Source organism: Panthera onca, chromosome D3 (assembly GCF_046562875.1).
Source record: "Panthera onca isolate mPanOnc1 chromosome D3, mPanOnc1 haplotype 2, whole genome shotgun sequence".
NCBI lineage: Eukaryota > Metazoa > Chordata > Mammalia > Carnivora > Felidae > Panthera > Panthera onca.
In genome coordinates this window covers 28,552,033-28,568,241 of record NC_138350.1, presented here as the reverse complement: position 1 = coordinate 28,568,241, position 16,209 = coordinate 28,552,033, and positions in this window count along the sequence as shown.

Here is a 16,209-nt window from a genome sequence, read left to right as displayed (position 1 = left end):
AAGTACCACAAACTGGTGACTTAAGCAACAGAAATGTATTGTCTCAGTTCTGGAAGCTAGAAGTTCAAAATCAAGGTGTTGACAGCATTGGTTCCATCAGGGTGGTGAGGGAAAGCTCCACCCCAGGCCTCTCTCCTTCACATTTAGGTGGCCATTTCATGTTCATATGACATTCCCCCTGTATCTACACATCATCTTTCCTCTGTCCACCACTTTGTGTCCAAATTAACCCTTTTTTGAAGGACACCAGTTGTTATTAGATTAAGGCCCACCCTAATGATCTCTGTAAAGGCCCTATCTCCAAATAATGTCACATTCTGAGTCACTGTGGGTTGGAACTTCAGTGTGTTAATTGACATGTAGACACAGTCCCACACAGCTGGGAAGGAGCTGACCTCTGACAACCTTAATTTTCTGTGTGAAGCTGAAATAGGTGGGAGCTAAGATCGAGGATGGAAGCAGTAGATTATCAAGGGAAGGACTGTAAAAGACCCAGCTAAGACAGGGGACTCAGAAGGACCCTGGCAATGAACACATTTCACAGATCTTAAAAAATAAAAACCGAATAGTGGGGTTTCTAGCCCTGCAGCTCCCTATAGGTTTTAAGGCTGCTTGGCAGCAGATAAGAGAGACTCCTTACAATGTCACCAGAGTTCCAGAGCAGGCCTCTGTTCTGGGACAGAGGTAAATTAGAAATCAGAATTCTGGCCTATGGCCTAAGGCAATGGTCTGGTTCCTTGACCAGAGTCACAAGGCAGAAGTCTGGGTGCTAGAATGGGCTCAGATCAGAGGAAGACTGGAAGCAAAACTGACTTGACATTGATTTTTCCACTTAAAACTCTACCAGAAGAATGACCTGAAGTCTAGGCAGGACTCAACTTAAAAGTAGGCTAAGAGCAGGGAGTGAAGCAAGTCATTACAAATGTACAGGAAACTGCTTACCCCACAGAGGCAGCATTTAAAGGGGTTACAGTGCCCACTAAGGCCAGAGATAAACCTTTGAGACCCAACAGCACCTGCAGGCCAGTTAGAAATTAACTTAAAATCAAGTTCTGCTGTGGGTTGATTCGACTTTTTTTTTTTTTTTTTTTAATGTGTTTTGTTTTCAAGTTTCTGTTTTCTGAGACAGGCTAATGCTGGTCATGTCATTCCACCACTTAAAACCCTTTGTTGGCTCCCATTGTGGCTATGACAGAAGTGTCATTTAGGGAAGCCAGTTGGCCAGCTGAGGCAGCACATGACAAACCTCTGTTGCACCAAATATGGTGGCCCCTGAGTCCCCAGACCCAGAGGTGGCTAGTTTCCTGCGGATGCTAACCAAAATCACAAAGAATTTTAAAATGAGAAGGAAATCCAGGGGTGCTTGGCTGGCTCCATTGGAGGAGCATGTGACTCTTGATCTTGAGGTCATGAGTTCGAGCCCCACATTGGGTGTAGAGATTACTTAAATAAAAACTTTTAAAAAATGAGAAAGAAGTTCCTAAGTATTCATTTACAACAAGAAATACAAGAAATATAATTGTCAAACAATTTGAACTGGGATGTAAGCTCTGTAAAGATGGGAACTCTAGAGTGTTGTGCCTGGCACAGAATAGACAGTAGGTTTTTGTTGAGTGGATGGTTAAAAAACAAAACAAAACAAAACAAAAACGAAGGAGGGGACAGAGAACAAGAAAGTGAAATTCTTGGCCAACAAGTAGTGAAAAAGTACTCAACAGGGGTGTCCCGTTGGCTCAGTCGAAAAGAGCATGTGACTCTTGATCTCAGGGTTGTGAGTTTGAGCTACAGGTTCAAGAGCCACAGGTTGGGTGTAGAGATTACTTAAAAATAAAGAATAAAATCTTAATAATAATAACAAAACTTTAAAAAGAGTACTCAAGGGGTGCCTGGATAGCTCAGTCAGTTAAGCATCCCACTTCTGCTCAGGTCATGATCTCGTGGTTTGTAAATTCGAGCCCCAAGTCAGGCCCTGTGCTGACAGCTCAGAGCCTGGAGCCTGCTTCGGATTCTGTGTCCCCTTCTCTCTCTACCCCTCCCTCGCTTATGATGTCTCTCTCTCTCTCTCTCAAAAATAAATAAACGTTTAAAAAAAAAAAAAGAGTACTCTGGGGCGCCTGGGTGGCTCAGTCGGTTAAGCGTCTGACTTTGGCTCAGGTCATGACCTCGCACTCCGTGAGTTCAAACCTCACGCCAGGCTCTGTGCTGACAGCTCAGAGCCTGGAGCCTGCTTCAAATTCTGTGTCTCCATTTCTCTCTGCCCCTCCCCCACTCACACTCTGTCTCTGTCTCTGTCTCTCTCTCTCTCTCTCTCTCTCTCTCAAAAATTAACTTGAAAAAATAAATAATAAAGAAGAGTACTCAATATCACTTAACAGGGAAATGCAAATCAAAACCACAATGAGGTAGATATCAACTCATGCCTGTTAGGGTGGCAATTATAAAAAGACAAGAAAAAGCAAATGTTGGCGAGGATGTGGAGAAAAAGGAACCTTTCTACACTGTTGGTGGGAATGTAAATTGGTATAGTCACCATGGAAAACAGTATGGAGGTTCCCTAAAAAATTAAAAATAGAATGGGGGGATGCCTGGGTGGCTCAGTCAGTTAAGCGTCCGACTCAATTTCAGCTCAGGTCATGATCTCATGATTCTTGAAATTGAGCACCATCGGGCTCTGCACTATAAGCATGAAATATGCTTGGGATTCTCTCTCTCACCCTTTCAGCCCCTCCCCTGCTCACATGCTGTCTCTCAAAAAAAAAAAAAAAAAAAAAATACAATCTTTACCAAAAAAATGATAAAAATAGAACTACCATGTGATCTAGTAAATTCACTTCTGGGTATTTATCCAAAGGAAACAAAATCACTGTCTCAAAAAGGTATCTGCACCTGCACCTGCCATGTTCATAGCATTATTTACAACAGTCAAGACATGGAAAGAACCTAAGTGTCCATCAATGGATGAATGGATAAAGAAAATGTGATACACACACACACACACACACACACACACACACACACACACAGTGGAATAGCATTCAACCAGAAAAAAGGAAATTCTGCCATTTGTAACAACATGGATGGGCATTGAGGGCATTATGTGAAGTGAAACAAATCACAGAAAGATAAATATCATATGACCTCACTTATGCATGGAATCTAAAAAAATAAACACAGACACAGAGAAGTTTGGGGGTTGCCAGAGGCAGGGGTGGGGAATGGGTGAAATGAGTGAAGGTGGTCAAAAGATATAATAAACTTCTACTCATAGAATAAATAAGTTCTGGGGATGTCATGGATAGAATGGTGACTCCAGGGGCAGCTGGGTAACTCAGTTGAGCGTCCGACTTCAGCTCAGGTCATGATCTTGTGGTTCATGAGTTCGAACCCCACATTGGGCTCACTGCTGTCAGCTTGTCAGCACAGAGCCCACTTCAAATCCTCTGTCCCCCCTCTCTCTGCCCCTCCCCCACTTGCACTCCCCCCAAAAATAAATATTAGAATGATGACTACAGTTATTAATACTATATTGTATATTTGAAAGTAAATCTTAAAAGTTCTCACAAGAAAAACATAACTCCATGAGGTGATGGATGTTAACTGTGGTTAACCATTTCCTGATATATACATGTATGTAATCATGTTGTACACCTAAAGCTAATACAATGTTATATGTCAATTATATCTCAATAAAACTCAGGGAGAAATGTGAAATTCTCATTGTAACTGAAAACCCCATTCTCTCTCTGTAGGAATGCTATTGAGCCAGGTTAAAATCTGATGATAGCTTAGTTCTTATTCCTTCCTTAGGCTGAGCCTCACCACACACGGCCATGCACATCATGTGTGCTGAGTTTATTCATCATGTAAATGTCCATTATCTCAGGATCTTGTAAAGGGCTGCTTTTTCTGAATTCCAGTAAGGAGAGGTTTTAGTCCACATTTGCTTGAATGGCTACCTAGACATTTTTTCTTCTTCCCAATGACAAAGCCACAGTCACGTTTGGTCTAAGTCAGGCACGGCTCTCCTATTCTTCCTGGTGCTTGCTTTAGGAGTGGACATGTGACCCAGTGGGGTGGGGATGGGAAGGGGAATCTCTTGAAAGTCTTCTGGAGGAAGTGCTCTTTGCTCGTAAAAAGGAACACAAGGTTCACCTAGGTGGCTCCATTGGTGGAGCTTCAGACTCTTGATCTCAAGGTTGTGAGTTCAAGTTCACCCACGTTGGGTGTGGAGCTTACTAAAAAAAAAAAAAAAAGTCCTTCTTCCACTGGCACTGTCATGACTGGATGTGAGGCCTGGGGTGCTTGCAGACATCTGGACACCAGCCAGAAAAGAAGCCAAAATCTGAAGGTGGTTAGAACCAAGAAAATCACAGAGAAGCAGACCTAGGGTCTGGATATCCTGCATCTGGAGCTGCCCTACTACAGACTTTGTGTTGTGGAAAATGACAAATACCCTTACTGCTTAAATTATTTTCAATCAGGGTTCCTAATTATTACAGCACAAAGCTTGCCTGGCTACGATGGTTATGCCATGAATCCTTGATGAGTAAATTTTTGTAAGATCCCTGAGTCACTCTAGTATTGCAGGTATGGACTGATCAATTGGATTGCCTAACCCCAGGAGGTGTAGACTGCTTTTTTTTTTTAATTTTTAAATATTTACTTATTTTTGAGAGACAGACAGAGGGTGATTGGGGAAGGGGCAGAGAGAGAGGGAGACACAGAATCTGAAGCAGGCTCCACGCTCTGAGCCGGCAGCACAGAGCCTGACACAGGGCTCGAACTCACAGACTATGAGATCATGACCTGAGCCAAAGTCGGACACTCAACCGATTGAGCCACCCAGGTACCCCTGTGGACGGCTTTTTGAACAGACTTTGCATGAGGAATGGAGTGGGATAATCCTAGGTGATCTGGGGGTTTAAACAAACACAAAGTCTTCTTTTTCAGAAGCAAAGATGGCCAGGGGAGCCACTATTATAATGGGTAGGAAATAAAAATGTGGAAACGGGGACCTACGTTGAAAAGAAGTGTTCATGATTTTATAGCAGCTTTTGAGATTTTAGTCTTGTTTTAGGGAAGGGGAATTTGGGATTGAAGTCTCCTGTCTTCTGTCTACATCATTCACAGGAGATTTTATCCTTACAGAGATGAGAGTACAGTGAAGAGCAGTTACAAGGTACTTCCTCAAATAAAGATGGTTGACACAAGACTCCTCACATGTAAGCACTGAGTCTGTATTTACGCAAAGATTTCTAGTTCTCACTCTGACTGTTACAGAATAACCATATACCTCCTATGATGGTATGGCTATATGGCATGAATGCTATGGTTATGAATTGAAAGTTATTTTATAATGAGAATCAAACTATCAGTATTACTAAAAAGGTGGGATCTCAGCTATAGGTCAAGTTCTCACAGGGTCAGTCACCACTGTCCTATGAATCACGGAGGGGAAAAGATATTTCTCTCAGATGAAAAATTGAAACTGAGAAGGAAAGCCCCAGGAGGTGCAAGTCTGATTGTACATTAGGATTAGCTGGAGTTTTAAAAACTACTGAAGGTGGTCCTTAAACATATGTGAAGTTGCTCAATCTCATTCCTAATATGAAAAAGGTAAAATAAAACTACTCTGAACATTTTTTTCACATATAAGTTGCAAGGATCTAGAGTCAGATATATACCATTGACTGATGAATGGATAAAGAAGAGGTAGGATAGGGGCGCCTGGGTGGCTCAGTCGGTTAAGCGTCCGACTTCAGCTCAGGTCACGATCTCGCGGTCCGTGAGTTCGAGCCCCGTGTCGGGCTCTGGGCTGATGGCTCGGAGCCTGGAGCCTGCTTCCGATTCTGTGTCTCCCTCTCTCTCTGCCCCTCCCCCGTTCATGCTCTGTCTCTCTCTGTCTCAAAAATAAATAAAATGTTAAAAAAAAAATTAAAAAAAAAGAGGTAGGATATATATACAATGGAATATTACTCAGCCATCAAAAAGAATGAAAGCTTGCCATTTGCAACAACATGGGTGGAGCTATGTCTTATGCTAAGCAAAATAAGTCAATCAGGGAAAGATAAATACCATACAATTTCACTCACATGTGGAATTTAAGAAACAAAACAGATGAACATATGAGGGGGCAGGGGAAGAGGAGGGAGGGAAACAAACCACAAGAGGCTTTTTAAAAAATATTTATTTATTTATGTATTTATTTATTTATATGTTTATTTTTTTTTTTTTGAGAGAGAGAGAGTTCTTGTGCAAGTGGGGGAGGGGCAGAGAGTGAGGGGGACAGAGTATCTGAAGTTTGCTCTGTGCTGACAGCAGGGCTCAAACTCATGAACTGCAAGATCATGACCTGAGCTGAAGTTGGGCGCTTATCCGACTGAGCCACCCAGGCACCCCTATTTATTTTTGAGAGAGAGGGAGAGAAAGCAGGGGAGGGCAGAGAATCCCAAGCAGCCTCCACACTATCAGTGCAGAGCCCAACGTGGGGTTCAAACTCATGAACCATGAGATCATGACCTGAACCCAAAGCAAGAGTCAGATGCTTAAATGACTGTATGTTAAAACTAAATTTTAGGGGCACCTGGGTGCTCAGTTGGTTAAGCATTCGACTTCGGCTCAGGTCATGATCTCATGGTTTGTGAGTTCGAGCCCTGCGTTGGGCTCTGTTAACAGCTCAGAGCCTGAATCCTGCTTCGCTTCTCTCTCTGCCCCTCCCCTGCTCATGCTCTGTCTCTGTCTCTCTCTGTCTTTCTCTCAAAAATAAACAAACATTAAAAAAATAAAACTAAATTTTAAATAATTTTTTAATAAAGTTTTAAAAATTGGACATACAATTTCACCAATATTCTCTTCTACTTCTCCTCTACTTCTGAGGATATGGGGATTCAATTCCCTGGTCCCCTTTCATTGAGGCTTGGCATGTGACTCATTCTGATTCATAATTCTGCAAACAGAATTAACATACATCCTCTGGGCTGAAGCATTTAATAGCTGGTGTTCTTAAATGAAAGAGACTCTCCAGTTCTAAAATTCAACTACCGAGGGAGAAGGTCAAGTGTTTGTTCCACTTGGTGTACCTTCAGGATGGTGGAGCTTCCACCAGCCTGGATTGCTGAGTTGCTGCACAGAGGAACACTGCCCTGTCTGCTTATAAGTCAGAAATAAACCTTTATTGTGTTAAGTCACTACATGAGTCCGGGCTAGTCTAACACACTGTCAATGAGGCTGTGGGGAGAGAGGCATTCTTCTATGTTACTGCTGAAGGACAAAATGGTATGATGTTCAAGAAAGGAAATTTGTCCATATGTACCATTTATCCTTTAATCTTTTAGGAATTCATTCTACAGAAATACCTACTATTGCAGATTGAATGTTTAATGCCCCCCAAAATATATATACTGAAATCTAATCCTTAATGTGATGGTATTAGGAAGTGGGCTTATGAGAGGTGACTAGGTCATGAAGGTGGAGCCCTTATGAATGGAATTAGTGCCTTTATCAAAAAGACCCCAGAGAGTTCCCTCACCCTTTCCTTCTGCCATGTGAGGACACAGGAACTAGGAAGTGGGCTCTCACCAGACACTGGATCTGTGGATGTCTTGATCTTGGACCTCCCAGCCACCAGAACTGTGAGAAATAATTTTTTACATATAAGCCATTCAGTCTTTGGTAGTTTATTATGGCAGCCCAAACTAAAACACCTGCATACTTATGAAATTATATGCATACAAAGTTATACACTGAGGTACTGTTTATAACAATAAGAACTTGGGAATAATTTGAATATCCATCTACAGAGATAGGTTAAATAATCTATGGTATATCTTCACAGTGGAATATTATGCAAATGTAAAAACAAACAACAAAGAACACCTCTACACACTGATAATGGAAATGTTTCCAAGATATATTATTAAATTTTTTAAAAGCCAGATGCAGAAGCATGGATATAATGTTTCCTTTACTTGCATAATGAATCACTTGTGTAATACACAAAAGGCAAATAAAAGTAGTAAACTATAGGGGCCTCCAAGATAGATGGTATAGGTGTCTAATTTTTTTTTTTTTCATTTGAACCATATGGATGCATTACCTGTTTGTTTGTCTTTTTAAATATAACTCAGGTCTCTCCAGGTCAATTAAATGAGTCTCTTGAGATGGGGCCTGAGTGTTGTGTTTTTTTGTTTTTTGCTTGTTTTTATGCTGCCCAGGTGAACAAATGTTCAGCAAGATTTAAGAATCACTGCTTTACATCCGTCTCAGTCTCAGAGAGGCACAGTTTACCCTTGAACAATGTGGGAGTTAGTTAAAAATCCTGTGCAGGCAAAAATCCACATGTAACTTTTAACTCCCTGAAAACTTAACTACTAATAGCTACTGTTGACCAGAAGCCTTATAGTCACATAATTAACATGTATTTTGTATGTTATATGTATTATATACTGTATTCTCGCAACAAAGGAAGCTAAAGAAAATGTTATTAAGAAATATTAAGGAAGAGGGGCACCTGGGTGGCTCAGTCGGTTGAGCGTCCGACCTTGGCTCAGGTCATGATCTCACAGCTTATGCGTTCGAGCCCCACATCGGGCTCTGTGCTGACAGCTTAGACCCTGGAGCCTGCTTTGGATTCTGTGTCTCCCTCTCGTTCTGCTCTTCTCCCACTCACACTCTGTCTCTGTCTCTCAAAAATAAATAAATGAAAAAAGAATTGTTTAAGAAATATTAAGGAAGAGAAAATGCATTTTCTGTAGTACTGTACTGTATTTTTTGACAAAGATCCATGTGTGTATAAGCAGACCTCTGCAGTTCAAACCTATGTTGGTCAAGGGTCAACTGCAGCTTTTGTGTTGTGGGTGTGGGTAGTTTTTGGTCTTTTCTCTATGTCCTAGAACCTAACTGGTGGCTCAAAACCCCGTTATGGGTGGAATACTGTCCCTAGATGAAGGAACTCCATCTGGATAAATGTTGACAGTGCTGTGGGATGTAACCATGGATCATGTACTAGGTTGTCTAGGGCTGAATGCTATGAAACAGGGCACTGGCCAGACGTAGAGATAGAGTAAGATGCAAACAAACACTGACTCTATTTATCATGGGTGTGAGGTTGTAATGAGGGGCCTTTCTCAGGGAAGAGTAGGCCTATAGAAGTTGTGGCAGGGATTCTAAAAAATCCTGGGTCCCACTGGGAACAGGACAAAGACACACACGTTCAATATGGAAGATGGCAAACAATGTCCAATGGGCTGAATGTAGACCACTGGCTTTTTGTATGGCCTTTGGCCAAAGAATAGTTTTACATCTTTAAATGGTGGCAGGGAGGGGATCAAAAGAAGGATATTTCATGACACATGAAACTTAGGTGAAATTGAAATCTCAGGGTCCATAAAGTTTTATTGAAATAAATCTATACTCATACCCATTGGGATAAACCCACATGTTGTTTATGGCTGCTTTCCTACTACAATGGCAGAGTTGAATTGTTGGGATAGAGATTAAATGGCACTGTTATCTCTTTGCACTCTGCTCAGCTCTGTGCCCTACAAATTGCCATGATACAATTATAGCTCAACAGTTCCAAATGCCATGTGTTGACATTGTAGCACAGCATTTTATGTTTTTACTGCTTGTGCACATCCATTGTGAAAAGAAGAAAGGCAAATTCTGAATATCACATTTCTAGGGCAAAGTGGACGGTAGATTTTTGTTAATGAATTACATGGCAACACACTGGGTTTATTATACAGTGATGCTCTATCTGTGCTAACGTATATCACCTTACACTAAGTGGTCATCACAGTGTCCCCAACTCACAGGAAAACAACAGTCAGAAAATTTGAGAGTTTTCTCATCAGAATTTCTTCACAAAAACAAATGAAAATGAAGTTGCAAGCAAAGTAGGTTTCCAAGTGGCTCATTGGTTAGCCAAAGAAAGCTGCTTACTAATGCTAATTAAATTGTGTTTCATTGTAGCAGGCAAAGAAATATGTCCAGAGAAAATACACTCATTTTAGACTCTTAGTCATTCAGTGAGAACAGTTGCTCAAAAATTAGAAGACACTGGGAGTATCATCAATAGTCAACTAAAAACAAGACAGGTTCTGGTTCAAGATGGTGGTACAGGAAGATCCTGAACTCGCCTCCTCCCACAGACTTACTGAGTCTACAGCAACATATGGAACGATTTCCTCTTTAAAAAACCTAAAGGCTGGTTGAATGGCAACTACACTTGAGGCAAATGAGAAGAAAACACTGAAGCAGGTAGGAGAAGCTGAGAAACAATTTTGCCATAAACCCCACTCCTGTGCAGCAAGCCACAACTAGGAGAAAACTCAAATCCCACAGCTTTTCCCTGAGGAGCCTCATGTCAGGTACCTCAACTTTTAGGACCTGCACCTGAGAGACAAGCCCCCAAAATACCTAACTTTGAAAAACAGTGTAGCTCACATCCCCAGACTCAAGATTGTAGCGATCTGAGAGATAGCTCTTAAAGGGCCTGTGGGGTTGGACCTACCTACCCCAGTTCCCAGCTCAGAGGCAGCCCATGCAGCCAATATTTAAAGTGAAAGACGCTCGGGTGCCCTGAGTGGCTCAGTTGGTTAAGGATCCAACCCTTGATTTTGGCTCATGATCTTATGGTTCATGAGTCTAAACCCCACATGGGGCTCTGCACTGACAGCACAGAGGCTGCTTGGGATCTTCACTCTCTGCCCCTTCCCCACTCACGATCTCTCTCTCAAAATAAATAAATAAGCATTTAAAAAAATAAATAAATAAAATAAAGTAAAAACAGCTCACCTGCTTATTTTGAAGTGTAGGCCTGAGGGGCAGGCTTTTGTACCTAACCATCATCAGGTCTATGAAGTTTTGTCAAAGATAGAAGCTGAATATCCTGACTTGCCCTACTACACAGCATTTTGATGGCTTAGCAGTGGTAACATTTTACTGCAATTTTTTTTCAGCTTAGAGCCTAGATTGAAATTTTTCAGAACAGAGAACTATTCCAAACCATCATTACTGAAGAATTGGAAATTAGCTTTTGCTACAGGCTTGATAGTGTTTCTCAATGAATTCAACCTAAAATTACAAAGCAAAGCAGTGCTTATATGTGAAATGTGTACTGTAACAAAGTCATTTTGACAATAATGTTTTGAATCACAAATAATGTAAAACAGCTTTATATACTTCCTGTAATGTCAAAAATTAGAAGAAGCAATATCGCCAGACCTTGATGTCAAGTGCAGTGGAAATTTCCATATTTCAAAATCCATTTCATTGTGCAACAGAGGAGCTTCCACCTAACCTTCAAATGGAAATGACTAATCTGTAACTAACAAGAAGCTAAACGACAAACATCAGAAGAATCTAACAGAATCCTATATATGTCTTCCAACAATAAATATGCTCAATTAAAATCATGCTCATGGACCAACACCAGTACTGGCAGTACCATCTGGATGGAGACATTTTCAAAGATGAAACATGTAGTATCATTACAAATCAGCATTTATAGCTGAATATTTGATGATAGGGAACACTAAATTTGAGCCTAATTAAGCAAAATATTATCCCAAACAAAAGAATTCCATTCTTCTCATTAGCATACCTGGAGTATAAAGAAGTTATACTCAATTGCTATCATATTTTGAATTTCACTTAAAACATTTGTGGGAAATTTTTTTCCTCTTGTTACACAAGTACCTACATAATATTGCCTTTCCTCTTCGCCTGCAAAGCCTAAAATATTTACTATCTGACCATTCATGGAAAAATTTGGTGACATACCCCCAGTGTAAAGAATTGAGTACAATTGGTTTCTTTGAGCTAAGTGTGAAAGGGAATCAGTGCCCTCTAGTGAAAGGATCATCCTGCTCAGAATTTTACTAATGGCATTCCAGAATGCTCTAAAATCCAGGGGAAACAAGAAAATTTGCCTTCCAGCCCACAAGTGGCTAAATGACAAGAAGGTGGACTTATATAAGAGAGGTGACACAGCAATTATAACTATGTTAGAAAATGGCAAGGAGAACATGACCACACTTGCAAGCACTAGAAAACGGCACCTGGCTGGCTCAGTCAGAAGAGCGTGTGACCCTTGATCTAAGGTTATGAGTTCGAGCCCCATGCTGGGTGTAGAGATTACAAAAAAAAAAAAAAAAAAAAAAGGAAAAGAAAACTTAAAAAAATAAAAACCACACTAGAATAAGGTCAGGCCAGTGCTTTCTATAGTGGCCAATAGAGCTTCTGGATATGGCAACTAAGTCTAGTTCAAAGATACCACCCCGTGAAAGAAGTGATTATTACATTGATATTTTAAATAGCTTGGTATGGAAAATTGTGAGGGGGATATGAACATTATTAGTATTGTAGTAGGAAAGTAATAGGAGGGGGAAAAAAGCAAATCATTAATAAGCTCCTTTTTTTGTTTTAGGGAGATAAACTTAGAAATACATGTAGGGCTGCCTGGGTGGCTCGGTCAGTTGAGTGTCCAACTCTTGATTTTGGCTCAAGTCATGATCCCAGGGTCATGGGATTGAGCCCTGTTGGGCTTCATGCTGAGTGTGGAGCCTGCTTAAGATTCTCTCTCTCTCTCTCTCTCTCTCTCTCTCTCCCTCTCCCTCTCCCTCTCCCTCTCCCTCTCCCTCTCCCTCTCCCTCTCCCCCTCTGCCCTTCTCCCCTACTTGTGCTGTCTCTCAAAAAAAAAAAAAAAAAAAATATATATATATATATATATACACACATACATATGTATATATATATATATATATATATATATATATATATATATGTAAAACATGGGGGAATAGTGACTGAGAACAACTGATAAGAGAAAATTTATTGCATAGGAGGAAAATATCTCAAAAAATTAGGTTAAGAAATGCAGTAGATATTCAACAGGTCAACCAATCCTTGTGGAGAAAGCATCTGAGAACTGCTGACCTTATCAAGTCAGTGAAGTAAATATATCAAGTATGCATACCTACATGGTCAAGCTTCTTCTTCTCTCAGAATCATTGATAGAAAAGAATCAAGGGCAGGAGAAGGGACAGACCCTTGCTCTTCTCATGTCCTCAGTAAGGCAGCAACATAGGAAGACTACCTGGCTTTAACCATCATCAGGATTGGACCTGCCCAGATAGGGGAGAACAAAGTCAACAGTAGGTTGTCCCAAGATTGTGCCCTTTGCACAGAGGCAGCCTCAGGGCTAGGAAGTAAGGGATCTGGACAAGGTACTTGAAAAGCTTTGTCAGTCCTTTGAGACTAGATTGTAATTATCTTAGAAGAAAAATCTAAGTATAATGCCATCTGGAAACCCTGGGAATGAGCAAGCTCAGGCAGAATCACAAATCTTTATGTTACAGCAACCTCTCCCTTTTTTTTCTTAATGCTTCCTTGTTGCTTCTCCATTCACTTCCATTTTGTTATATCTTAGCATCTAGAAACATTTTTTGGAATTAAAAATTTTTTTTTTATGTTTTCATTTTGTTTTTGAGAGAGAGAGAGAGAGAGAGACAAAGCATGAGCAGGGGAGGGGCAGAGAGAGAGGGAGACACAAAATCTGAAGCAGGCTCCAGGCTCTGAGCTGTCAGCACAGAGCCCAACACGGGGCTCCGAACCCACAAACCACGAGATCATGACCTGAGCTGAAGTCAGACACTCAACCGACTGAGCCACCCAGGTGCCCCTGGAATTTGTTTTAAAGCTTGTCTCAGCTGTACTAAGGGAAAGTAAAGCACTTTTAAAAATGTATTATGAAAAATTCCAAACGTATAAAAAAATAGAATATACTATAATTCACCCTTCCCATCCTGCCCCAAACACACGTCTTGTTACCTAGCTTCAACAGTTACCAACACAAGGGCACTCTTATTTCTACCTTTATCCGGTCCATACTCCATCCCCCAGGGGACTATTTTGAAGCAAAAGGAGAGGCATTTTGATCCATCTGTAATATAAATTTTTCAAGAGGGGATCATGGCACTTTGGCAGCTGAATGATGGTACTATCTGAAATCCAAAAAGAGGGACAAGTCCAACCACTCCTCTGTATTATAAGATTAATATTCCTTCCTGGTGTTAAAATTTACATTGGAAGACCTCAGTTTCCTGATCAGCAAAACAAAGAAAATGGACTAAATTATAGGCAGTTGTGTAACAATAAAGTGAGACTGACTCTGAGTCAGGAGACCTGGCTCAGGAGTGCCAGCTCTGCCTCTTGCAAATTATATAATTTATAATAACTTATGTCAGCAAGTCACTTAACCTCTCTGAGCTTCTGGATCATCTATAAAAAAGGATTTCATGGGACTTTGGTTGGAGTGAGTAAAACAATGTATTATGCAAAGTTTTGTGAATTGGAAAACACTATATAAATTAGGTATTTTTGAGTTATTTAGTTAAGTACAAAATGACTCAGATTTGAGTCTGCACATTAGGAAAACACTGATGGCTATTGACAGAAAAGGGGAAGCTGAGAGGCACAATTTAATCCAAACAGAAGATAAAACATAAGGGTAGATATAGGGTTAAATAAACCTCAGGTCCAAAGACCTATTTTAAATACATTTATTATGTTAATTAACAGGAAATAGTGACAAAAATCACCTTACCTTTACTACAATAAATCTTCTTTGCTCTGGCTTCTTCTCATCGTTATCCACCTACATTCAAAAACCATTTATTTTAAGTATATATTATGTGCTGGGCACTGTGTTGGGCACTGGGAATACAAAAAATAATAGTAAAGGAGGCCTTCAAGACATTCTGATTAGGACCAGAGAGATGTTTATAAACAATCACAACGGAAAGTGATAAGAATTTAGGCTGTGATCATAGAGTTTGCATAGAAATTACAGGGTGTGGTCAGATTCTGTTCTACTTTTAGAATATACATGCTTCCGTGTCACCAATAAACAGGTGATTCCTAAAACCTTCATTATTAGCCTACCAAAGGAGAGGCTGTAGAGCGATTAAGTACTGAGCTTCTACACACAGAGGCTGGAGACAAAAGTGCTATCAAAAAAGACCAAGAGGGGCACGTGAGTGGCTCAGTAGGTTAAGTATCTGACTCTTGATCTCAGCTCGGGTCTTGATCTCAGGGTTCTGAGTTAAAAAACAAAACAAAAAACAAACAAGTATATTAAAGAGAAAGAAAAATTGTATTAGTGGCTCAGAAGCTTAAAAAAAATAAAATTAAAAAAAAAGGGATTCTTTCCACAGATTTTCAGTATAGACACATAGGGCCAGGTAGATCAAAGAAAATGCTAGGTTCAGTGGAGATCAGTGATGATTTCCAAAGGTCAGTTTCAAAGTAAGGGTAGAATCCAAATAAAGGCTGGGCAAAGAGTGGCTGATGATGAAGTGGTAAAATCTGGTAAGAAAAGGTAGCTAGAAAATCAAACGGAGAGTTTTCTCCCTACCCTCATTCACCCATTGAAAGATCTGCACACCTTTAGGCTATGGAGGCAGAAGCCCAGATAGAGGCTGAATAGTAATAATTAAAAGCTCTTATATGATGTTTAATATGTGCCAGGCACTATTCTAAGCACTTTACATGTATTAGCTTGTTAAATATATGAGGCATAGAATGATTAAGTAATTGGTCCAAGGTCACCCAGCTAGTCAATGGAGCAAGATTTGAATCCCAACAGTCATCTTCAAATTTTGTGCTATTCAAATTGTACCTGAGTCATGACAGTTTTTGGAAGATGAAAACCTGCTTATGCTATGTCACAAAAGGCACTAGACCTTGACATTTCCCCTTTAGCTTACTCTAAGATAGATATCACCTATCACCCTAGAATCCAGTATATGATCAACTTGGATGCAAACAGCCAAAATGAAATTCCATTGACAAAGGGATCTAAGTATGGGTTTGTGTTGCCTGCGTCTCCCTTTTTGGACATGCTTTCTTGTCTGTCCAGTTCCAGGGATGGTGCTACCAATAAATCAGGCACCAGTAACCTGGTGGTTTTTCTGAACAGTCATTCATTCAATAAATATTTGAGCATCAGTTCAGGTCCAGACATTGTGCTAGGTCCATAAGTGAACAAGACATACAAGATCCCTGTTCTCTTAAAATTTCATTCTAGGGCGGGGCGGGGAAACAGGCTAGGAGGTCCTGGCGGGAGTAGGGTCAGCCAAGGACTGGGAGATTCAGAGAAGCTGCAGAATCCAGAGCAGATGAGGTCTTCAGGCCACGCCCGGAGGC